At 45.4% G+C, this 25,519-nt stretch overlaps 1 protein-coding gene across 2 annotated transcripts in view; it reads right to left on the reverse strand.

Moving 5' to 3' along the window:
* Positions 1–25,519, reverse strand: part of crocc2 (ciliary rootlet coiled-coil, rootletin family member 2) — a 490,923-nt gene that overhangs the window by 360,803 nt on the left and 104,601 nt on the right. The window lies entirely within an intron of this gene.

A 25,519-nucleotide genomic window follows, 5' to 3' on the forward strand; every position in this document is an offset into this window, starting at 1 on the left:
GATCCACATTTCTACCGAGCCTTTTACTACCTCAGGATGTTGCAACATACTTTTCAGCCAAGGGTTGTCATTGTTGTAATGCAGGAGATGCAGCAGCCTATTTGTGCACAGCAAGCTCCCATAAACAACAATGAAATAAATGGTCAAATCATCTGTTTCATGTATTGGTTGAGGAATAAACATTGGCCAGGATACCGGGAGAACCCCCCTGCTCTTCTTCAAACAGTGTCATAGGATCTTTTACATCCATTTGAAAATGCAGACCATTTAACTGCTCACCGCCGACTGTGCAGCACTTCTTCAGAACTGCACTGAAGTGTCAGCCTGAATTATGTGCTAGGCTGTAGAGTCGGGCTTGAACCTGTAGCCACCTGACTTAGAAGCTACCAACTGAGTTACAGCTGATACCTTGAAGAAAAAAAAACTCAGCTTATCTGTAGCCAACTCTTTCTGCTGTTAATTCATTTTCTACCAATGACTGGTGTAGCACCATTAAAAGACAGAATGTGCCAAGTGTAAACTAACACTTGCCATGCTTTATCAGAGGTGCACACTCCCTCTGTGAGTGCATCATTCCCTTTAACACATGCCCAGGAACTGACACCGAAGGAGCATTTATAACCCTACTTGCCCAGTGGAAAATGGGAATTTAAATTCGACGGGGGAATTAACCCAACAACATTGAATTCCCTTTCAAAGTCTTCAATTGTAATCAGTTTTTCTGAGAGGTGGGAAAAATAACCACTGGAAACCAGCAAAGTCCTTCTTTAAATATAGAGATTGGACTCCGATGACAACTTGAGGACTGACTGCAATTTTAACCAAGGCCTGAGCAGGCGGGGCAGTTGTGGCTTTACCACCAGGCCAACTTAGCAGGAAGGGGAGCTCAGACCAGAAGAGGACTAAAGGGGAAAGGTTTATCAACATCTTATTTTCCTTGTGGGGCCAGGAAATGTAGAAAATACTCCTCAAGAGGCCCTTTCCCCCTGAGCGTCGGGGATCGTTCCTTCAGATAGTTGGTGCAGAAAATGGAAATGCCACACTGGTACCACTGGTGATCTTCTGAGGCATGGACACCGATCAGGGCAGAGCTTTACTTTACATCGAACTGCAATGTTTCTCCTCTAGAAGTCGTTTATTGATTACAGGAACTGGAGTAGGCCATTCTGCCCCTCAAGCCTGTTCTACCATTCAGCTAGCTGATCTATGCCTCAACTCCATTTACCCTTCGTTCCATATCCCTTGGTCCTCATTTAACAAAACTCTAGCAGCTAAAACTCCAATAAGGCCTGTTGGGGGTGCAGGGATCTTGATGTTCAATTACCCTGTGCCCAATGGAAGTGGTGTATGCAGCACACAACCGTCATGCTTCCTGCTCATCCCCATGACTGGGGCATGCAGCCCAGTGCTAAACATGCTGCTGAGTGGCTGCACACTCAGCAGGGGGCCCAGGTTTGTGCGAAGCTAGCATCATTTAAAGCTAGCCTGCACCTCTTAAATCAGAGGTGCATTCTGGCTGAAGCAGGTGCTAGAAGTGGCTGGGAAAGATTTTCTGAGTGGGAAGAAACCAGAGCAATGGAGCAGCAGGCCAGAGTGAGGGCTTCTATGTTCTTAGATGCAATGCTGGAGGCCTTAGTGTAGTTAGTGGAAAGGAAGAGAGTGGCCATCTTTCCAAAGGGGGCCACTGCGAAAGCAGTGGGATCAGATAGCCATGGAGGTCAATGCCAGGAGTCTGGCCCTGAGGACCTGGATACAATGCCAGAAAAAGTTCAATTACTTCACACGAGTAGTCAAGATCAGTGAATGCATCGTCAAATGCCATCTCCAACCAACCACACCTCCAACCTCACAAACTGCTTAATGCACCCCACATCCATCAATCACCCATCAGCAATCTCTAGCAATCAGGGCTCATTCTCAACATTCAAATGCTCCATCCCACCCTCACATACTTAGCACTGTTGCAAGCATCATACCCACTTCTTGCAGCTTCTACATATTTCTAGCTATTCAGTTATGACAGCAACGCACTCACTGGCGCTCTTCCCTCTGTCTTGCAGGACAAAGAGGTACACAACAGGGTAGAACAGCAAAGAACCAGAGGGGGACAGGCACGGCTGCATGTCCTCACCTCCTTGGAGGAGACGGTTCTTTGCATTATGGCAGGCCATCAGTGAGGCCATGGCAACCTGGGTCGCTGAAGACATACAGACTGACAGTATGTTCCTGTCTTGTGCTTTTTCTGAAATCCTACTTCACCCTCATTTTACAATCTGGAATGATGTAAAGGTGCAGATGGTCTAACCATGTATCTCTAGCTTTCCATCTGCCCTCTCTTCCCTGACCCCAACCCTCCCCTTGTTCACTTATGCTTTAAGATAGACAAGACCTGCCGCCTGACCAGCCAGTGCTGCTTGAGGATGAAGGCCCAGAGGAACAGTAGACACCTGAGGAAGAAACACCGTCACTTGATCTGACACGCAGCCACTAGCTCAGATACTGTCACTGTGTGTTCCTTGGAAGGTAGCATAGAGGTGGGATGTGTATGCGATGAGACACCAGGTATGAGTAGGCTGCAGCAAGGCCAGGGGCAAAGGCTAGCACATAGGCCAGCTCCCCGGAGGGTGAGGGTTCATGTTGCCGAGGACTCAAGTGAGAACTTCGATGGGGTGGTGTACAGGAAAAGATGGACATGCACACAGAAATGCTTGGTGCATTGGCAGACCTGCCAGACAGCTTGTTGTCACTATCAAGGAGTATGGAGGAGTCCAGCTCCAAATTAGCACAGGTTTCCATGGAGAACTTGGAGCTTATCCTTTCCAATGTGGAAATGGCAATCAACTCCATGACAGCACTTGTGCAGTGTCTGATGACCGATGTTTCAGCTTCTGTTACAGCAGAGGCAAAAACTATTCAATGGTGCAGTGCTGCAGTGGAAGCTCAGATGGAGGTCTTGAGATCTCTGCTTGTTGACAACAAACCCAGCAGCCTTCCACCATCCATACTGCAGCCACTGGGGTAGCACTAGGACAGGTAATGGCACCCACAAGACAGACACTAAGGGAAAGCACAAGGGTGAATAGTTGAGTATTGTGTGTGTTATTCCAAGTGTTGTTGGATAAAGTTGGTATGTAATGGTTGTTTTGTGGAGTCTTTTATTTCAGGCCTGTGATGTTCCATAACAGAGGGTTCGAAAGGTGAGGAAATATGGAGCAATGGTGACCTGGGGATTTTTTTCAGGAGAACCAGAGTCTGATGAAATATTCACGGACAGCTCATCAGGAGGGATGATGCCTCCTCCCTTCCTCCTCCTCTTGCTCCCTCTGCCAACAACTTATCTTCTCTGTTGCCCCTGCTCCATCTCCATATGATGCTGCAACCCAAGAGGAATTGCAACTGTCACCTGCATGACTCAGAGGATGGAATCTTATCAGCCTCTTGGAGTAGGGACCAAGACCAAACTCGGAAACGTGTGCGTCGGGTCGGCTCCCCATCGCATTTCCGTCTCTGAGAGATCTCATCAGAGGTGAGGTTAACGCAGCAGTGGCCACCTGCTCAGTAGCAGTGGGTAGCCAACTAAGTCAATTAACAGCCCAATTGGGGGCAAATTTCTGACGCAGTCGGGATATTCCTGATGGCAGCTGGGCCACCCTGATGAGGCTGGAGTATGTCAGGTAGATGGAGACAGCCTCCTGGTGGCAGGCCAGGAGGCCAGCAGCACCTCCTCTCAAGCACCTCAGCATGGGCCCACTGGGATGCGAAGGCCACAATCGTGGCCGCAACCATCCTGCAGAAGGTTACCCTCTCCACCATGATGGCCTGCCAGCTGTGGGCAGTTGTTATTTTACACTGTTCTATAGACTTCTGAGGGCGTCTCCATTTGCAGGTGCCCTTGCAGCCCCCTACCGGCCTCAGTAGAGCCCACCACTCCTGGTGGGGCTGACGGCCAACCAGAGCAGCAGGCCTGCAGCCTCAGGAGCTTGCCCGCCATCCTTAATTGGACGTTAGACACAGAGGTGGCCTATTAGGAGGCTGCCTCCTGGAAGATCATGCCGGAGGGCAGACTTCAGACCTACGCGGGGTCGGGACCAGAAATGGTCCCACGCCTGCATACGTCTGAGATCAGAAGATCCCACCCAGCATGTTTGGTGGGGAGAATGTAAAGGAAGTTTTACTGCTTTCAAAAATATGCTGTACCTGACCTCAAAGTGCTTAATGGAACAGTGTAGAGGGAGCTTTGCTCTGTATCTAACCCATTCAGTACTTGTCCTGGGATTGTTTGATATGGACAGTGCAGAGGGAGCTTCTCTCTGTCTCGAACCTCTGTTGTTACTGAACTAATGAAATGTTTGATGGATCAGTGAGGGAGCCATATTTTGGATCTAACCCATGCTGTACCTGACCTGGAACCTTTATGATGCGACACTGTAAACGGAGCTTTCCCTCAGCTGGGCTTTGCGCGTTCACCAGGCCTTCCCCTGCCAACCCCAGCTGCCCCAGTGATGCCAGTGGTCTCACATCCCTCTCGGGATTCCTGCCACTCACCACTGAGAAAAGTAAGTCTTATAACTGCAGCAGTGGCCGCTCTGTGGCACTTTCGAAGCAGCTGCGCTTTAATTTGTGGCCTCTGCAGTATTTTAACCAGCCTTTTCCATAGCCCTCATGGCACCCTGCAGTGCTCACAACTTGAATACCCTACTGTGTTCCCTACATGGCGTCCTCCATGTTCCCAGCCTTTGAAAATTAAAAACTGCTGCTGACAAGCCTGTTAATGAGCTCTTCAATGATCACAACAGGCAATTAATTGGAGGCGTGCACCCAACACATTCTCTCACTGCCGGCATCCCTTTAAAAATGGCTTCATGTTCCGGAGGTTCCACCAATCACCAAGGAGCAAAAATGATGCCCTGTACCCCATTATAAAATGGTTACAGTGGGTCGCCAGGGCTCTGAAAATTTGACATTTCTCTCAAGCACAAAGGTCACCATAGCAAGAAATTCCTATCTGTCCTCTCCAAAAACAGGCACGGTATAAAAAACCTCCCTCCTCTCAAATGTCTGACAAGAGTCAACAGACTTACATTGGACTGAGGGGAGGAGAAGTAGGCTAAAGCTATATGTCCAGCAGAGTTACGTCAGATTGGAATCTATGCCTTTGTTAACTCCAGACTTGGCTAATGCATTACATTTCTGGCCGGCCTCCCACATTCTACCCTCCATAAAATTGAAATTGTCCAAAATTCTGCTGCCTGTGTCCTAACTCGCACCAAGTCCTGTTCGCCCATCACCCCTGTGTTGGCTAGAGGTAACGATGGCATGGATGTGGGTTTCAGCAACAGATGAGATGAGGCAGGGACGGAGTCGGGCAATGTTACATGGGCGGAAATAGGCAGATTTAGTGGTGTGGATACGTGATCAGAAGCTTATCTCGGGGTCAAACATGACGCCAAGGTTGCAAACAGTCTGCTTCAGACTCAGACGGTTGCCAGGAAAAGGGATGGAGTCAGTGGCTAAGGAACGGAGTTTGTCTCAGGGACTGATGACAGTGGCTTCAGTCTTCCCAATATTTAGTTGAAGGAGATTTCTGCCCATTCAGTACTGAATGTTGGACAAACAGTCTGATAATTTAGAGACAGTGGAGAGGTCGAGAGGCAGTGGTAAGGTAGAACTGGGTGTCATTAGCTTACACGTGGAAACTGATGCTGCGTTTTCAGATGATGTCATGGAGGCTCCCAGTTAAGCAATGCAACAATTTAAAAATTCTCATCCTTGTTTTGAAATCCCTCTGTGGCCTCACTTCTCTGTATCTCTGTAATTTCCCCAGCCCTACAATCCACTGAGATATCTGCACACATCTATTTCTGGCCTCTTGGCTCCACTATCGACAGCCATACCTTCAGCTGCCAAGGCGCTAAGCTCTGGAAATCCCTCTTTAACCTCTCAGCCTCTCTTTCCTCCTTTAAGACACTCCTTAAAACCTATCTCTCTAACCGAGTTCTGATCATCAGCCCTAATATCTCCTTATGTTAGCTCAGTATCATTCTTTGTTTGGTAACACTCCTATGAAGCACTTTGGAACATATTACTATGTTAAAGGCGCTATAAAAATACTTATTATTGTTATTGTTGTTGAAACATTTAAATTGAAAGAGAAAGGCAAGCATCTCACAACACTGAATTATAATCATTGTGTCAGTCACACACTAACCAACTAATAGCATTGCCAATACTTAACCTCATCCAGCAGGCATGAATTTTATAGAGCATGTAAATACAAATCATTTAGCGAGCTCTCCTGTTTGGGCTGTGCATATAGCTGAAATTGTGTGGGTAGTTAGCTTGTTCAATTTACCTTTTTATGGCTACTCTCTGTGTGGTCCGCCATGGGACTATGTTGCATTGGTGTGAAGAGAATGCTGGGATTGTGAAACTGATATCTAGGTGAGGGGTGGCATGCAATCCTGACACATTTCCAAAGTGCACTGTCCTCATTAAAATGGCCACAGAGTCCCATTTGCACTGCCAGCTTTGGTATGCTCAAGATAGGCATTTCTGGCCTGTTTGTTTCAAACAGGGAATACTTCTTTCCAGTCAGGGAGAATTCCTAACAACAAAAAACTGTACAGCCTTTAGTACGGGGCAAAGTAGGGGGGAGTGAGCTGCTGAGTCAAATCCAAACAGTTGGCTCATCCTCTCGAGGCAGGTTGTTCTTGTTAACAGGAAACAGCTGGTGCTGGGCTGCAGCAATCCAGGTCTGAGTACTGTCAGGGGGGGTGGGCGGGGGAGGTGCAGAGAGGCAGAGGGCACGATTAACTCTGGTTCCTCAAAACAAACATTCTTTGTGTTTAATCTTCACTCGTTGGGTAGATAATGTTCTACAACACTGCCTTCACTGTTTTAATTGTTAAAAATGTCCCTGTACTGGTGTAATTACTCTACTATGTCAGCTGCTTTATATCATTACAATAATCTTTATTTGGTTCCAGTGGCGATTAAAACCAGACCCCATCAATTCAATGCTACTGAATTGCCTCCTCGCCTCTGGGAGTTCATGGGTTTAAAACTCATTACTTCTTCCATCAATCCTGCCAAGGCCAAGCGAGGTCTACAACTATAAATACACCCATAAAGAGTTCACTTTCTGGTTCTGCCCCTTTAAATGCAGGAACTGTGCCCTGGAGCCTTGTTTACTCGATTCTCCAACCTCCTTTCTCCAGGGTAACTCTTCACGTCTAAATGGGACCTACACTCTGGTGGCAGTTGCAAGACTGTAAACTTGGCACAAGGAGGGGCCGGAGGGCCAAACCCACATTGTACCATGTGGATGCACAGTCATATTTTGTCTCTGTTGTATAATTTATTTATTTTTATTTATTTAGAGATACAGCACTGAAACAGGCCCTTCGGCCCACCGAGTCTGTGCCGACCATCAACCACCCATTTATACTAACCCTACACTAATCCCATATTCCTACCACATCCCCACCTGTCCCTATATTCCCCGAACACCTATCTATACTAGGGGCAATTTATAATGGTCAATTTACCTATCAACCTGCAAGTCTTTGGCGGTGGGAGGAAACCGGAGCACCCGACGGAAACCCACACGGTCACAGGGAGAACTTGCAAACACCGCACAGGCAGTAACCTGTGTATTACAAGGACTGGGTGAAGAATTGAAAAAAGATTATATAATTGAGCATTTCTGTAATTGTTATGACAATTGTTTTATTATGACATTTACTCATGTGATTTTTGTTTCGACCAGACAGGTTTTTCTTTAACCCACTCTGTTCAATTTGCTACAGTTTTCTCCTTCCTTCCGGTTTCCTCCCCTCCTCCTACTGAAGTTGATGACTCAGGGGTTCCATACCTGCCAGTTGTCCTCTGCTGTCTTATCCAGGTGTATGCATGAGGCGAGGTAATTAGTGTCAGTGGCCTATTCAACTTTAGATGGCATCACAGCAAAGCTTGATCCAGTCCACACTTCACATGCACCCACCCAGAAACAAAAGCACATTCTTACATATTTAGTGATCACTGATAAGTGACCAAAACTGAATATTTTACTCTCTCTAGCTTTGGGGTGCTCTGAACAGTTGTAGCACTCATGTGGCTACCAGGCTGAGATAAGCTAATGCAGCACACACTGTTGATTGAAACTGGAACCTTCCTCTATGGTTTTGCATGGCAAATGGTAAATTGTACCAAAAATGCTAGGGAAACCCCTGCTGCTGTTTCCAAACATAAAAAGAAAGACTTGCATTTCTAAAGCGTCTTTCATGACCTCAGGATGTCCCAAAGCACTCTATAGGCAATGAAGTGCTTTTGAAGTGTAGTCACTGTTGTAATATAAGAAACACAGCAGCGAATTTGTACACAGAACGATCCCACAAATAGCAATGTGATAATTGACCAGCTAGTCTGTTTTAGTGATGTTGGTTGGGGCATAACTATTGGCCAGGAAGCAGGGGAGAATTCCCCTGCTCTTATTCAAATAATGCCATAGTATCTTTCTTGTCCCACAGTAAGGTCAGATGGGGCCTCAGTTTGTCTCATTTGAAAGACGGCACCACCAACGGTTCAGCTGATGAATGCACATTATCAACAACACCCTTGTCCACCAACCTCACCGATTGGAAACTTGTGCGTGCACCGCCCAAGATTTTCCATCTGTTGATAGGCATCTTGCTGGTGATTTCCTGATGGGTGGGGCTAATGATACCACTAACCTCAGGTTAGAGCAAATCATAAACTAACCAACAGCCATGCAGGGATGCTCATTTGACAACTGGGTCAGGGTTATTCTCACCAAATCACTGACTGAACACCAGAGGAAGAAGAGAAATGTCAAATTTGGCGAGAATTGGTGGAGGAGAAAAAGCTCTCGATTCCAGACCAGTAAGACCCTGGTTGAAGTGTGCATGCAAAAGCTGAGAATCGGTTCAGGCATAGTGTGGTGCCTCTCTGATCAAATAGCTTCCTGACACTCATGGTCAAGGCTCACACATGAGTTATGTCCACTGGGCTTACGTACTCGAGGGTGTCAAGTGTTTGTGGGGCCATAGATTATGTAAGGAATCAACACTGTCAGGAGAAGAAATGAAAGGAGAATATTGTTGAGGGGGACAAAAATGGCCACTGTTAAGGCTCAGATCCAAAATGGCCACTGCATGGCACAGTGGCTGGGTGCAAAAACCAATTTCAAAGGCAATCTGAGCATCAAGATGGTGACATCCCCTCCATTGTGAAAGCTTCCTCCAAGTTTCTCACTTTTATCTCTGAACTGAAGAACTCCTTTGCTCCCTTGTTTCACATCTGGTCCTACCCAAACTTGGTGTCAGCCAATCATAAATCTTCTTGATGTATCTTTACTCTTTTCACATGTAGCAGTATCAGTCATTGTAGGCCTTTGGGTAGAGGTTTATGCACATGGATGATTGGCTGCTACCTGGTGTTAAACCCACATAGTTTATATCATTAAATAGTTTTCCATTAAGCAGAGGAGATTGTAGTCTTTTTTTTAGCAAGGTTGTGAATGGTTTCTGATCTTTCAACGTTATTAAAATGCCAGGTTATTGAAGAATCTGCATATGGGATATGAACTAGTCTTTTCTCTTTACTGAGAGGACAGAAATATGGGCAACGCATCTACTTCATGAATGGTGCCAAAATAGTTGAAGGTAATGTTGAAAGAGACCTGTGAACCTTAGTAATCTTGATGCTCAGCACATGGCGGAGCAGCCAATAGATTGCTCCAACTATATAGCCACCATTGGATCAATTTTCAACTTGCTATCCAGGTGTAAAATTGGTGATGTAGATTGGCTGTCTGTTACAGGAACTGCCCGATTTCATTACCCCTGCAAGTCAGAGAAAGTCATGCACAAACAGTACTGTGCTCAAGGCAGACCACACCTTGAGTACTGTGGCCAGTTATAATTACTGAGACACAAGTGAGGCACTTAAGCATTGGAGGAAATACAGAGAAATGCCACAGAGATGTACCCTAGTGTAAGAGGTCTGAGTTAGCAGGACAGGCTGGATAAATGTAGCCATTTCAGCACTGAAAGGAGGCGTCTAAGAGATGATCTTATAGAGATACATAGGAAAACAGGAACAAGAATAGACCATTCAGCCTCTTATTCTGCCATTCAATTAAATAATGGCTGAAATGTGTCTCAGCACCATTTACCTGCCTTTGCTCCTGAATTAAGGTATTATAGATAAAGGTAAATCCAAAAAAAAATTCAATTTAGATCATGAGAGTAGGACAAACATGCTGCAGGTTAAAACCAGGACAAGGCAAATTTAGGACTGATGTCAGGAAGCTCTTCGTACAGAGTCATCAACATATGGAATGGTCTCTGGGTAGGATAGTGGAGCAAAAAGTCTGAAATTATTTGAGAAACGATTGATGTTGTGATGGAGAGGCTGCAAGGTCATTCTGACCAGGTAAGAAGGGCCAAACAATCTTCATCATCTGAAAATAGGAAGTCTTCATCCAGAATGTTGTGAATGGTGGGACAATTGGAGCTTTCAAGACTGAGATCGATAGATTTTTGATGGGTAAGTTTATCAAGAGATATGGAACAAAGACAGGTAAAGGGATTTGAGGTACACATCAGTCATGATCTAATTGAATGCTAGAATAGACTCAAAGGGGCTGAATGGCCGACTCCTGTTCCTAAGTAATGATTAGTAGTCTGATGACTTTGAGTCCTAATGTGTATTTCCAGCATTTTCTGTTTTTGTTTCACATTTCCATCATTCACAGATTTTTTTTCTCTTTAACCTTGCTAAAAAAAATGACTACATTATCCTCTGTTTATTAACACATTTCCACTTATATGATGCAGTACAAAAATATCCCTGTCAAAATCAATTCCTGAGCCTTGGCTCCATCTCGCATGTCCCCTTATCTTGTTTTCCTTGGCTCCAACCCCTGCTTCCCACGCTCCAAGCCTGAGTGCCTCATTCCTAAATAGCTGTATTCAAATTCAATGTGTAGTTAATCATAGTTATTTTTCTAAACTGTAAAATCAGATGAAATACAGGACATGCCTTCTGATTGTGTACTGATGAGTAATTGGGTTTTCTTCCCCCTTTCTATCATGTATTTTTCTCAAATGGTGAACAACTGTGGGGGTGGGGGGAAATGCGGTGGGGGGGGGGGGGGTTGGGGAAACAGCAAGTGCCATTGGGCAGGAACCTGAGAGGGGAGCTTCAGAGAAAGTGAAGAGAATTTCATTCTGTACAGTTATTTCAGTGTTTGAAAGGGAATATCCGTTTATTATCTGATTTGGCTTCTTTTCAAATATGTATTATGAGAAAGTATATCTTATGCAGTCTGGTTGGTGATAGTCTCAGGGTGTAGTTTAGAGTATAATACATTGGGTACTGAGAGTCCTCTGCAGTACCAAAAAGCGAGCATTAGTATTCAAAGATAACTAATGAGTAATCTGGGAACTCTTGAAAACTAGCAGAACGGAGACTGCATATTGCAGGTGGTGTGAAAATATAGTGTAATGAGACTGCCTCCCTGAGAGCTCACTGCATCAATGAAAATATTAGGTCAGAAATTAAATTTCATGTTTCTGTACTCTGTGTGCATGTGTGATCCATGTGTGTTCTGTATGCTTGTATGCGTGATGGGAAATTAAAGAGAAACTTTTGGATTCAAAAGAAATACAACTTCCACTTACACAGCACCAATTCTGCATTAAAAGAGAATACTGTGCAGAGTATTTTCAGCACCAACCCTGCACCCACTCCTTCCCTTTCCCCCATCTATGATTTCAGGAAGAAGCATTCACCATCATCAGTCTTGTTGCTATTAACTGTGTATACTTATGTTTACATGTGCTTACGTGTATGTGTTTACATGCATGTTCCGTGTGTGTGCATGAGTGTGGAAAAATAGGCATTCTGCCATCTGCAACAATAGCTGAGGCATTGCTTGCTTGAGAGAATATGAAAAATGCCCATGTGAAAGCTCTTCAATGACACCAATCACTCAAGTAAAGGAGAGCCCCATGGTCAGACTGGTGAAGAGCAGAACTCTTGTGCCATTAGTCGAATACCGAAAAAGACACAAAGGATTTTCTTCTGGCCGCGTGTGTGTTGGTGAATCATCTGGAGTGTATACCAGATGCATCTAGCTGGCAACTTCAATTTAAAGTCATGTGCCCATTTAAGAAGCAAAGTGGTCACATACAGGCTGGAATCTGGAATTTGAGTTTTTACAAAGACTCAAAATGTTTATTAACCTTTGCTAGAAGTGTGGGGTGAAGGAAACAAGTAGTAGGCACCAATGAAGTAGGAGAAAATCCAATGTGAAGGTGTGAATTAGAGTTTGTGAGTGAGTGATGGAGTGGCATAACTCCCAGTCTCCTGCTCCATTTTACAGCTACCAAAGTGGTCATTCTGCCACAAGAGGTGGGCATGAAAAGGGTTACTCTGTTTGGCACGTCAGAGAGCAGGAGGTGGCAGCCGAGCTTGGTGACTTTTACAGTGTATGGACTGCACTCTCAGGAACTCTGCCACCCGGGAAAAGCTCAGTGCCCTGTCCAGCCCCTGCCTCTTTGCCACAGGGAAACTGATGAATGCTTTGCCTCTTTACGAACATGCCCACTTATTAATCCGTCTGTGGACCGCAGGCTGCCTCATTTGGAAAGTCTTGGGAGGCCCACAGCATTATAATTTAATGCAGATTGGGAAGAGTCAACCTTGGGGTACAAATTGTCTGTGTATCAGCCTCCAGGAGATGGCAATGCTATGTGACAGCCTCCTTTTGAAGGAGAGAAGCTACAGATAATCTCATGCTGAGAAGCCACCTTTTCTTCAATATGAAATGCTGTGTATTTAGTTCTGCAAACTTTCCCATTGGAAAGTGATCAACTTCAAGTGAAGGCATTGACATACTGTATTAATATGATCGTTTTTAGCAGTTTGTCTACTCATTAACTTAGATTGTTTAACATCATGGAGCTGGTTGGTACTGTTACTCATGATAGCACTGGCCCCTTTAAAAACCTAAGCTCAAAATAGGCCAATATAAAAGAATTGTATCAAGGGCTGAGCAGGCTGTTCTGCTGCGAGACCTTTCCGATCTGACCTAAAACAAAACTGAAAGGTAAAGGAAACAAAACATGGTGAAGCTGGCAAAAAGCCATCAAGGCGATCCAACAAAGCCCAAAAAGTACTAATGAGTTTGGGTTGCTGAAACACACACAGCCTAGAGGGACACTGCATCCACACTCCCTCAAGTTACGGCCTGACACAATAGCCCCTTGCTGTTCCACAAGGACTGCAAACTGCTCTTAATGACCTTGGCAGTTGTGCTTGGCTCCACTGTTGGAACAGGGAACATTTTGGCTATACACAGTCCCTTGGCACCCGCTGATCTCTAATTAAAATTCCCAGGTCATTAATTCACTTCCTTTATTATCCTGTTGGAATGCTTGAGCATGGCAGGCACAGTAAATATAACTCCATTTGCATTGTTTAATTGAGTGGTTTTCAAAATGGGCAGTGCCATTAACCCTTCTATCTTCAGCTACATTTATGGCCTCCTCGTCAATGTTATGTGGCAAGGTGGCGAGTAAAGTAATTTAAGTTGCAAACAAACCACACACACTTTAGTTTGATTCTCTCCCTTTACTTTCATTCTTGATGATGCTCTTTTCTCAAGCTGTGACACTTCAGAAGCACCAACAATCTGACTTTACTGAGCTGGAGTTACACACTGCTAATACCATTGATTTAATGAGTGCTACCTTTCTCAATGTTAACTCCCACCCATCAAAATTTTCCATAATCATCCTGTCACTGTATTCCATTGTGAGGAACTGAGCCACACAGATCATGAAGGTGCCATGGTTCATCCCCAGACTGTGTTGAGTTCAGCTTTTTGGTGATAGGGGAACTATAGTTACCGCTTGTAATTTGTAAATTGTAAAGGTCATGGGTTCAATGCCCACTCCCAAGACTTCAGCACAAAATCCAGCCAGTACTGCAGTACTGAGAGAGTGCTGCACTACCCAAGGTGCCATGTTGCAGATGTCAAATTAAACTGAGGCACTGTCTGCCCTCTCAAGTGGATTCAAAAGATCTCATGGCAATATTTAAAGATGAACGGGGAGTGTGTGAATCAAAAGCAGGAAGCCTGACCTCCCAAGCTTTATTGTACAGGATGAAAGGAAGAAAGAAAAACTTCCATATGCTGTCTTATACGACACCAGGATGTCCCAAAGCATTTTACAGCAAATTATTTCATTGGAAGCGTAGTCACCGTTTTAAAGTCGAAAAAGCGGCATCCCATTTGTGCATAGCAAAACCCCACAAACAGCAATAGGACAAAATAATTTATTTTATCAATTTTGGTTGAGGGATAAATATTGACCAGGCCACCAGGGAGAACATGAGTGGGACATGCACCCACAACTTTCTGACTTAGAGGCAAGATTGCTACCACTGAGCCACGGCTGTTACATCTCCGATAAGTGGGCTACAGGCCTCAAGTGACCATTTGGGGTGAACAACAGAAAGCTGTTTTAATAGCTTCACGTCACCATCTTTCAGGCTCTGCAGGATCTTACTTGTGTCATCAGGTCTCCCCTCAAGTTAATCAATAAGCGTTCAGCTCCAGGACACAATACAAGTGGCACACCTGGAATCCAACTTCATGACTTAATTTGTTCCTTTCTCCTGATGACAGCACATGTGACCTTTTTGCCAGATTGCTTCACATACCAGCTCATATAAGTATTAGGATTCAGGACCAGGTTTCCCATGTACCTCAGTGATGACACAGTCTCCAGAAGAGTCCTCCGGGACTCAGATGCCCTGAGATATGGGCCACCTCAGTCCCAAGAGGTTCATGACACCATCCTGTTGCTAAGCACCACTGGTATCCGTGGCTATCAGGCATGACATTGAAGCAGCACTGGTATCAATCCAAGAATAGCACAGAGAGGCACCAATGGTAGGCAGGGTGGTAATAAGAAACACTCACTGTAAATATATATCTGTACATATGAAGTCTGGCATTCTTCATTTTCTATGTCTGGGAAGATTTTTGGAGGTCAGTTTGCAACAGGAAGCAGAATTCCTTCTATGTCTTCTTATTGATCTGTTACTCCTTAAGCAGATCTCCTCTGAGATATCATTGAGAGAGCACTGTGGTCTGAAGGATCTAGTGGAAGGGTATCTCCTCGTTGGTATTGTCTGTTGGTGTAGCTTTATGCTGTGTGTGTCTCTCATTTCCTCTTCCTCCTGCTCTTGTTCTGCTTCCATAATATTGATAACTTCTTCACACTGACCATATACTCTCAGGAGTGTGATGGTGAGATATTCTCAAATCTTTTTCAACTAGTAGGGGCGTCCTCTCCGAGCAAAACCTGCCTGCGTCCGCATTTATATGGGCAAAAGGACTTCAGTCATTTAGTACTGAAGGCCTGTGCTCCAGAACTTGCCGCACCCCTAGCCAAGCTGTTCCAGTACAGCTACAACACTGGCATCGACCCGGCAATGTGGAAAATTGCCCAGGTATGTCCTGTACACAAAAAGTAGGACAAGTCCAACCCGGCCAATTACTGCCCCATCAGTCTACTCTTAATCCTCAGTAAAGTGATGGAAGGTGTCATCTACAGTGCCATCAAGCAGCACTTGATTAGCAATAACCTGCTCACTGACGCTCAGTTTGCACTCCGCCAGGGCCACTCAGCTCCTGACCTCATTACAGCTTTGGTTCAAACATGGGCAAAAGAGCTGAACTCAAGAGGTGAGGTGAGAGTAACTGCCCTTGACATCAAGGCAATATTTGACCGAATATGGCATCACGGAGCCCTAGCAAAACTGGAGTCACTGGAATCAGGGGGAAAACTCTCTGCTGGTTGGAGCCATACCTAGCACAAAGGAAGATGTTTGTGGTTGTTGGAGGTCAATCTTCTGAGCTCCAGGACATCACTGCAGGAGTTTCTCAAGGTAGTGTCCTAAGCCCAACCATCTTCAGCTGTTTCATCAATGACCTTCCTTCAGTCATTAGGTCAGAAGTGGAGATGTTCGCTGATGATTGCACAATGTTCAGCACCCCTCAGATACAGAAGCAGTCCATGTAGAAATGTAGCAAGACCTGGACAATATCCAGGCTTGGGCTGATAGGTGGCAAGTAACACTTGTGCCACACAAGTGCCAGGCAATGACTATCTCCAACAAGAGAGAATCTAACCATCTCCACTTGTCATTCAATGGCATTACCATCATTGAATCCCCCACTATCAACATCCTAGGGGTTACCATTGACCAGAAACTGAACTGGAATAGCCATATAAATACCGTGGCTACAAGAGCAGGTCAGAGGCTCGGAATCCTGAGGCGAGTAACCCATCTCCTGACTCCCCAAAGCCTATCCACCATCTACAAGGCACAAGTCAGGAGTGTGATGGAACACTCTCCACTTGCCTGGATGGGTGCAGCTCCAACAACACTCAAGAAGCTCGACACCATCTAGGACAAAGCAGCCTGCTTGATTGGCACTCCATCCGCAAACATTCACTCCCTCAACCACAGATGCACAATGGCAGCAGTGTGCACCATCTACAAGATGCACTGCGGCAACGCACCAAGGCTCCTTCGACAGCACCTTCCAAACCCACTACCTCTACCAACTAGAAGGACAAGGGCAGAAAATGTATGGGAACACCACCACCTGCAAGTGCCCCTCCAAGTCACACACCAACCTGACTTGGAACTATATCGCCATTCCTTCACTGTCTCTGGGTCAAAATCTTGGAACTCCCTTCCTAACAGCACCGTGGGTGTACCTACCTCATATGGACTGCAGCAGTTCAAGAAGGCAGCTCACCACCACCTCAAGGGCAATTAGGGATGGGCAATAAATGCTGGCCTAGCCACTGACACCCACATCCCATGAATGAATTAAAAAAAGGCACATAGAGCATTAAAATGTCATGAACAGGTACAGAAAATAATCAAAAAGGACAATGCTGGCCTTTACATCCAGAGGAATAGAATACAAGGGGGTAGAAGTTATGCTTCAGCTACACAAAGTCCTGGTTGGACCACACTGGGAGTGCTACAAGAAAGGATATATTGGCCTTGGCAGCAATGCAGCATAGATTTACTAGAATGATATCTGGACTCCAAGGGTTAAGCTACGAGGACAGATTAAACAAACTAAGGTGTGGTCCCTGAATTTTAGAAGTTTAAGGGATGGTTTGATCGAAGTATTCAAGATATTAAAGGGAACAGATAAGGTCGACTGGGAGAAACTATTTTTGTTAATTGGCGAGTCCAGGACGGAGGGGGCATAAGTATAAAAATTAGAGCCAGTTCTTTCAGGAGTGAAATTAAGAAACACTTCCTCAGCCAAAGGGTGGTAGAAGTATAAAACTCTCTTCCTCAAATGGCAATTGATGCCAGGTCAATTGTTAATTTGGAAACTGAGATTGCCAGATTTTTGTTAGCCAAACATATTAAGGGATATGGGGCAAAGGTGGGTATATGGAGTTCGGTCACATATCATCCAAGATCTCATTGAATGGTAGAATAGGTTGGAATGGCTAAATGGTCTACTCCTATTCCTGTATTCCTAAAATTGGACTCACTCAATTTATCCCTGGAATTTTCATGGTCTTTTCCCCCTTAAGGCAAAATACTTTTATGAATGCCAGCGGGATTAAACTTGTTGAGCCCCACAATTCCACTGACACATTTTCAGATTGGACCCCTTCACATTATACACATGTTTAATGTTACGTGTTTCGGCATAAACTGGTTTACATTAAAATCCTACCTGCCACAACTAATTTACATAAGCTGGTCCAAGTTCCTCTGAAGAAAATCAAACTCCTTTGTACTCATTATGTATCCACAGAGCTTTGTGTCTTCAGCAAATGTAATAATACTACTACAGTCACCCTGTTTCATATCATTCATAAATATTCTGATAGGCTGGGGTTTCAGAACAGACCCTTGCTGAACACCGCAAGCTGCCTGCTTCAAGTCAGAGGACTTTCCATTTATCACTATTCCCTGTCTTCTGTTGTTGAGCCAATTCTAAATTCATCTGGACAATTTGTTATCTATTCCTTAAGCTTCTTTACTAATCTGACATGAGGAACTTTTGACAAATGCCTTTTGAAAATGCAAGTAAACTGCATCTACTGGATTACTGTTATCCACCAGCCTAGCTCCTTATTCAACAAACTCCAGTGAAAGATGAAAGCAAATCAATCAAAACAGATATTTTCATGCCTGTATTTGTCATCAGGTGTCTGTATGTTTTCTGTATTTATTGACTTCCTAACATTTTTATTTCTGTTGCTGTACAAGAAGCTAAACAATGAAAATTGTTTTATCCAGGTAACCAATGCTATTGGAGTATGTCACTATTTTCAGGTGGTTCCTCAAGTGTGTCAGTGTTTACAGGGGTTTCGGAGGAGTGCGCCAATATTTGCAGGATGCCACCAGAGTGTGTCAGTATTTGCAGGGGTTTCCCAGGAGTGCGTCAATATTTTACTGGGGATCAGCAGAGTGTGTCAGTATTTACAGGCGGTGACCAGGAGTGTGTTACTATTTGCAGAGATAGTAGTGTGCAGTAGTTACAGGGGATCAGCAAGAGTGGCCGGAATTTTATGCTGGGCGGTCGGGAACCAGACTCCGACGTAAATGTCGGTGCCGATCCCGCTCCCGCCCAGCCTGGGGATCCGTCCCGTATTTTACGGATTCCCAGGCTTCAATTGGCCCGAGGCGGGACTTCCACCCACTTGAGGGAGTCTCAGTGAGCTGCCGGCAAATCAGCGGGCCGGCAGCTCTTAGTCTCAGCAGCGCCACCGGGAGCAGTGGCCACTGCTGAGACTGTAGCCCAGCCGACGGAGGAGGACGCAATGGAACCAGGACAGAAGGTAAGTTCGGGCAGCCTCACCAGGGGAATCGGTCGTACCCTGGTGAGGCTAGGGTGGTTGTGTGGGGGGCATCTTGGATCCTGGGGTTGGGTTGGGAGGCAGGGGCGGCCCTCAATTGGGCACCCTGTGCCCAATTGCCAGGCCCCCCACCGGGGTGCGGAAAGGCCGACAGCTATGGCTGGGTGGCCTTTCACGTCTCCGGCACACTGCTGGGCGGGCGAGGGCCCTTAAGTGGCCGTTAAGTGACCACTTAAGGGTCTTGATTGGCCTTGGGCAGGTGGGCCACTTCTTGCCCCCTCGCCCCCCGCCGGACCTCCGTAAACTTGGTCGGAGGCGGAATCGGAGCGGTTAGGCCTCCCGGAGCCTACTGCTTAATTTTACGCCGCCCCCATGCCACCATCCGACCCGCTGGGGTGGTGTAACATTCCGGCCAGTGTGTCAGTATTTACAGGGGGCGACCAGCAGTGTGTTACTATCTGCAGAGGTTCCCCAGTAGTGTGCAGCAATTACCGGGAATCAGCAAGAGTGTGTCAGTATTTACAAGGAGTGACCAGGAGCCTATCAGTATTCACAGAGGGTCCCAGAAATGTGTCAATATCAGGGGAAACAGCCGAGGTTTCTGCTCGTGATTGCTATTCATTGATTTCTGCTGGAAAATGCTCCTGTGGCTGACAAATGAGGACGAGTGAAGGTCTGGCAGTGACACCCCACTTGGTTGAATATCTTGCAAACTGCCAAGTTTGGATTTTTCACTGGAGCACAATCCCCGCCGTTAATGTGTTGGAATGGGTTTTTCGCCCATCCATTTTCATGAGTACTGGCCCTACTATATTATTTGGGGTGAATGAAAAATAGGAAATGCCAGTCATTAGGAGCCTGCCCATTTTGGGAAGCCAGGAAAGTATATGTGGCTGCAGGGTTTAAATGCCAAGCATCATCACAAGACTTTTGTTTCCTGCAAACCAGGGGCTTGTTGGTGAAAAATATCATACAGGTCTACTATAGGGGGCAACCTCCTCCCTCCCAACCCCCTCCACCCTCCCACCTAATTCACTGATGCAGCGGTCCAAGTTCTCCCACAGGACATTTGGCACTGACAGTGAAAACTACCAAGGAGAGGCCCTCAGGGAGAGTGGAAGGAGCAGACGAGGGCAGTAAGTGTTAATGCCAGTAACAACCTGATGCACTGCCACTCAATGTAGGAAGATGTTTAATCATCTCATCAAGCCAGACAGGGTGCAGCTTGTAAGAACACACCATACCAAGCAGGCTTGGCATTCACACTCCTATCAAGCACTTGAATGCTTTACTTTCAGTGCCCAGGAAGTCGAAGGTTTTAGTTTAGACAGGCGCAGGCTTTGAGGGCCGAATGGCCTGTTCCTGTGCTGTACTGTTCTTTGTTCTGTTCTTTGTTTGAACTGTGCCCTATACCCCAGCCTCCACCTGGATGTGTTTTCTCACTCAAAATTTTGCATGCAGTGATCATAAACAGTCTTATGTGGGACATAATGTTTGTCATTTACACAGCCATTATAGACTGCGTGCAAATACCCATAGTTGCTGAAGGTAATTTGGCCTTTTGGCCTTTTTCCAGGACATGGAAGCCCATAAAAGCAGAGAGGGGTCAGCTACAGGAGACAGACCTCCAATCCGAAACCTTTGCCTCCACAAGAATAGGAAGCAATGCACATCCAGGATTTGTTGGTAGTCAATGGTGTTGGAGCGAGGCAAATGGGAGGGAATGCGCCTGTTGAGGCTTCCTCACAACATTCTGCTTCTGTTCCTAATATACGTCACATTAACTATCAGTGAACCATGTCATGAAACCCTCATGCCATTCTTTGAGGAACCATTCAAACCTCTCTTTCTTTTTCCTCCTCCACATGTGGCCAAGAAACAGACCCCTCAGCATCTGGGGATGCCAACAGTTCACTGCATGCATCATTATGTTGAGCACCAGCCCAGAGAGATCTACCCTGGGAGAATGAGAGTTTGATGAAAGAAAGAAAGACATTTTAATACCATACCTTTTACAATTCCAGGATGGCCCAAAGCTAAAGAAGTAGTTTTTGAAGTAGTCACTGTTGCAACATAGGAAACATTCGCAGCTAAGAGAAGCACTACATTAGGGTTACAAATATTTCCTGTACACACTGTTATGAAAGTGCCTCTGTGTTTTGTTAAATATATTTTTTTGAGGATTCATTTCTGAAAGATTAAAGAAATGTTGAACTTTGGGGTTTTCAAATGGGTCATGTAAAGGCCACTTGACTTTGAAAAACAGTCCCTGGAAATGTTTTTCAAAAGGGGCACTGAGAGGTCTTGAGAGGAAAACAAGCCTTTCTGGGAAACCACCTGACTTCCAGCTCAATAAACAACAGAGAACTTTGGACAACTGGAGACGTTGTTTACAAAGAAGTGGCAGGTCAAGATTGATGGAGGTCAAAAGGTTGACCTCCTGTTGTTAGTTTCATTTTTGAATTGTTTTGACTTAGAGTTGCACTGTATAAAAAGGGAGAGAACTTCCAAGGAGGGAAGAGAATTCCCAACAAAGGAGAGAAGACCGCAACCCACTTCAGCTTTTTAGCACCTCTCTAAAAGACCCTGAGAAGTCCACTGTGTCAACTCCTCTCATCTTCTGCCTTTGAAGGCAAGCCTGCCAAGTTAATTCTCAATGCCTCCTGAAAAGAACTGGTCTAAAAGATCCAAGTGACCCATCTACGTGTACTTGGAGGCCAGACTGTATGCCAGTTTTGGAACACAACGTATCTCATCTGCTGTTTCTTCAAGAATGAGCAAATATTCAGCCAAGTGTTTTTTTTGTCTGTAATAGAGCTCTAAAAACAAAAATCCCTTTATTTTTCCAGTTAACCGGTGTATGTGTGTGTGAGTGTGAGGGGGCTGAGGTCAAAAGGGAACTTTAATATTTCAATCTGTGCGTTTATGCTTTACTTCATTACTGGTTAAGACTTGTTTTATAATAAACTGATAATTTTGTTGTTTATTAAAGAAACCTGGTTGGTGTGTTTTATTCTGGGATAAAAATAGAGTCTAAAAATTTAAATATATGTTGTGACCCTTGGAGAAGCAGAACTAGAATAAATGGTGCATTCCTCTCGCCTTGTTCATAACAACACTTCCTCACAGGGAAGTATTAAGTAGGGTTGATATAAGATGATTGCGTCATGAGAGGTGCTGCCCATGCAGACCTCGGACTGGATTTTACCAGCCATCTAGGGATGGGCTGGGAGACAGGGAGGGGGTAGTATGTAAAACTGCAAGGGAAGATGGGGGATGAAGTGCCTTCTCAATGCCATGTCATTTTACCCGCGGCTGGTGGGCACCTCAGCCACATGGGGAGACTGTCTAGTAAAACCTGGTGGCCCGTGGGCTCAGGGTGGGTGACCCACCTGATCAGGCACTGTGTGGCCCACGGAGGGCTTCCCCCTCCCCCCCAACTACAAGGGCTGCCCCCTGAGAAACACCACCCTCATCCTCACCAAACCACCCCCCTCCCACTCCCCGACCCCTCGCCATGACCTGCTTGATTGGTGCTGGTCAGCCTTGAGCCCACTTACCTTCTTGGCAAACTGGTGTCCATGTTGACAACTGCAGTCCCAGCAATAGCCACTACTCCAGTGATGCTGCAAATACTGAAGAGCTGCTGGCTCTCGGATTAGCTGGCAGCTCTTGGAGGCTCACACCTTTGAAAGGGACAGGAGTCCCAGCAGCAAGCAGTTAATTGCATGAGCGCCGAAAAATGCAGCTGGGGTACCCCCAAACAGCCGAGGTGGGTTTGCTCCCGGCTTTCTGCCCCAGCATCGGAACTCCCACTGTCCCAACAAAATTCAGCTCTTTGTTTTATGCAAAAGTGTAGTAGTTGCTTTCAATAGGTAACATGAATAGGAGATTGTGACAGTCATTGAACATGGAGGAAGGGGCTGCAGATGAGAGTACCTTTCTGGTGATGAGGGTGAAGATGTTGGCAGGACTGTTAAAACAGTGGTCAGGTGAGCAATTGAAGTCACAGTGGAAAAAATAATTCCTGCAGCCAGTAACAGGTGGTTCTCCACATCTTTTTCAGACTGCTTCTTTGACTGATCTCCCAGCTGCCCTTGGGTGTCTTTCTCCACCATGATGGGACCTCTTTCAAGACAAAGCTGTGCAGCACACAACCATGATCCTTGAGACCCTAGTTAGACTATATTGCAAGTTTCCCAGGTCAATCCAGTCACCTGAAGCATCCTTTTCAACATGGCAATGGTGTGCTCAATTATAACTCTAGTGGTTACATGTACCTCTGCTCACTGCCGAGAAACCCATATATGTGTCAGAAACTACTGCTCTGAGGACAATGGGAAGTGTCTATATTGTGATGCACAAGGTTTCACAATTGTGTGGGACATGCTAGATGGAACAAAGTATCTTCCATGTCCGTCACTGTTCATATGTATATATTATTTTATATCCCGACCTTGTTCCCCTCTGATGTGTACTGCACATGTACAAAAACTGAGACCAAGACATGCACTAGTTGCACAGTACCTTACTGGAGAATTAGTCCTTTTTACCTGATATGTACTGTGCATGTACAGGAGCTGACAGTGGGAAACATGTACAAGATCCATTCCGTACAAAATAGAAATTAACTGCTAAATATTCAGGAGTTGAATGGAGTCCGGACTGATGGGATAGAGGTTATTCTCAATCTTGGGAGAGCTGCAAGGGTCCTTTATGAGGTGCATTTGGCAGCTTCAACCCAGATTCCAGTGAGAATGCATAGACCTCCCCCTTCTAGATTGCCTCGCTCTAAGATGTGACAGGGTAGCTGCTATATAAAATGGAAACAATGCTGCAGAAGTTACCCTGCTCGGGCTGGGAATGAAGGGCGCTTCACTGCAGTAGACCACTACAGAGTGTTTGATGCTGTGACAGAGTGTATGAAATCTCAGTGTTCCATTTCCTCAGCCCTAGCAGCACTCATCTTGAAGAGGACCATAATTGGAAACAAGAAAAAGTACAGGAGCTGACTGATACAGGCACGAAAAAGAAACATACACCAGCCAATCTTCTCATAGTCTGTAGTGTGTACTATAAATATTGGGATGGGTTCTTTGCAGATTCAATGAGCAGGTTGTAATTTTATAATGTTTTCATTATACTATGGTCCTGTATTAATCTCTGACATATATCTGTTCCCCCACCCCTGCTCTACCTCTCACCCAGTTCGAAAGAGTTGCATTGCAGAAACCTCTGAGCTCTCAGTCACTGAACACATAGATCTTGTGCTTTTTCTTTGAGAGAGTAAGAAGTCTTTGCTCCACTCCTATCCCTTGAACGCTGGTTGCTCAGGGGTTTTCTGATTGGGACAAGTGGGGGATGTCTGGCATTCCACCTTAGCCAACAGCTCACATTCACAGATGCACAATGGCTCATTTGTCCCTGAGACCCTGGTGCATGCTGGGAACGTCGCATTCAGCACAGGTAATTTACTGCATTAGTTACTGCCTCACAATCCCCTCTTTTATACAGCACATCTGTGAAAACAGCAGTGCCTCCTCCTTCCAACCCCACCCCCACCCATACGACCACTGCCACACAAAATCAATTCCATGCATTTTTTCTTTCTGCTCCAGCTTCGCTTTCTCCCCACCTCCAACCTTTCCCATCAAACATGCCGTGTGAGAACTCCATGGGCTCTCTTGCTGACGATACGTGAAAGAATGCGGACACAGAGGAAGCAGCAGTTCGCTGAAGGCAATACTGGGAGGCAAAGGTGGTCAGTACTGCAGGCAAGATCGGGGTTGTGGGACTGAATGACAGAGCCATGTACTCAGCTAGTGTTTATACTTAGTGCAGTAAAAGTAGATTCTTGGAATCGAGTGTCTTTTTATATCATCTTATACTCAAGCAGGACTATTGCCAGTGTGTCAGTATGAGTGACAAGTTTGTGTGAGTAAACAGCGCACATCAGTGTGGCGATGTGAGTGGCAAGTGTATGTTTGCATGCCAATATGAGTGATGGGTGCCAATTTGTGTATCATTGTGAGTGCCACATATGTGTCAGTTTGAATAATGTGTGTGTGTCAATGTGAGTGATGAGTATGCATTGGTGTGTCACTGAGAGTGATAAGAGAATGTATGCCTCAATTCATCCTTCCTAAGGGATACATCAAGAAGTGGCCAGCAAGATCCATGGGTCTGTCTTCAGGAAAGCATTAGAAATGAGGATGGAAAGTAGCTGATGAAACATCAATCTTTCGAAGAAAGCCTACAGGATGGCAAGTCTAACATTCGTTGTGCGTAAAGTATTAAAAGATATCCTGAAAGGAGGAATAATGAAATGTAAAAGTAAGTCAGGACTGATTTATGGGAGGAAGGTCTTGCCAAAAAAATTTCTTAGAGTTCTTCAAGGGATCCTAGAAAGTCCAGGACCATAAAAGATTCCATAGTCCATTTGACGGTCCCAAAGGTTAATATCCCTCAATCACTTATCGCAGTGGGTGGTGTTGACAACTTGTTGATGTGATGTGTTGAGATTTCAGCAAGGTTTTCAATACTCTTCACACCACAAGCAATTAGTCCACATG

Source organism: Heterodontus francisci, chromosome 11 (assembly GCF_036365525.1).
Source record: "Heterodontus francisci isolate sHetFra1 chromosome 11, sHetFra1.hap1, whole genome shotgun sequence".
Taxonomy (NCBI): Eukaryota; Metazoa; Chordata; class Chondrichthyes; order Heterodontiformes; family Heterodontidae; genus Heterodontus; species Heterodontus francisci.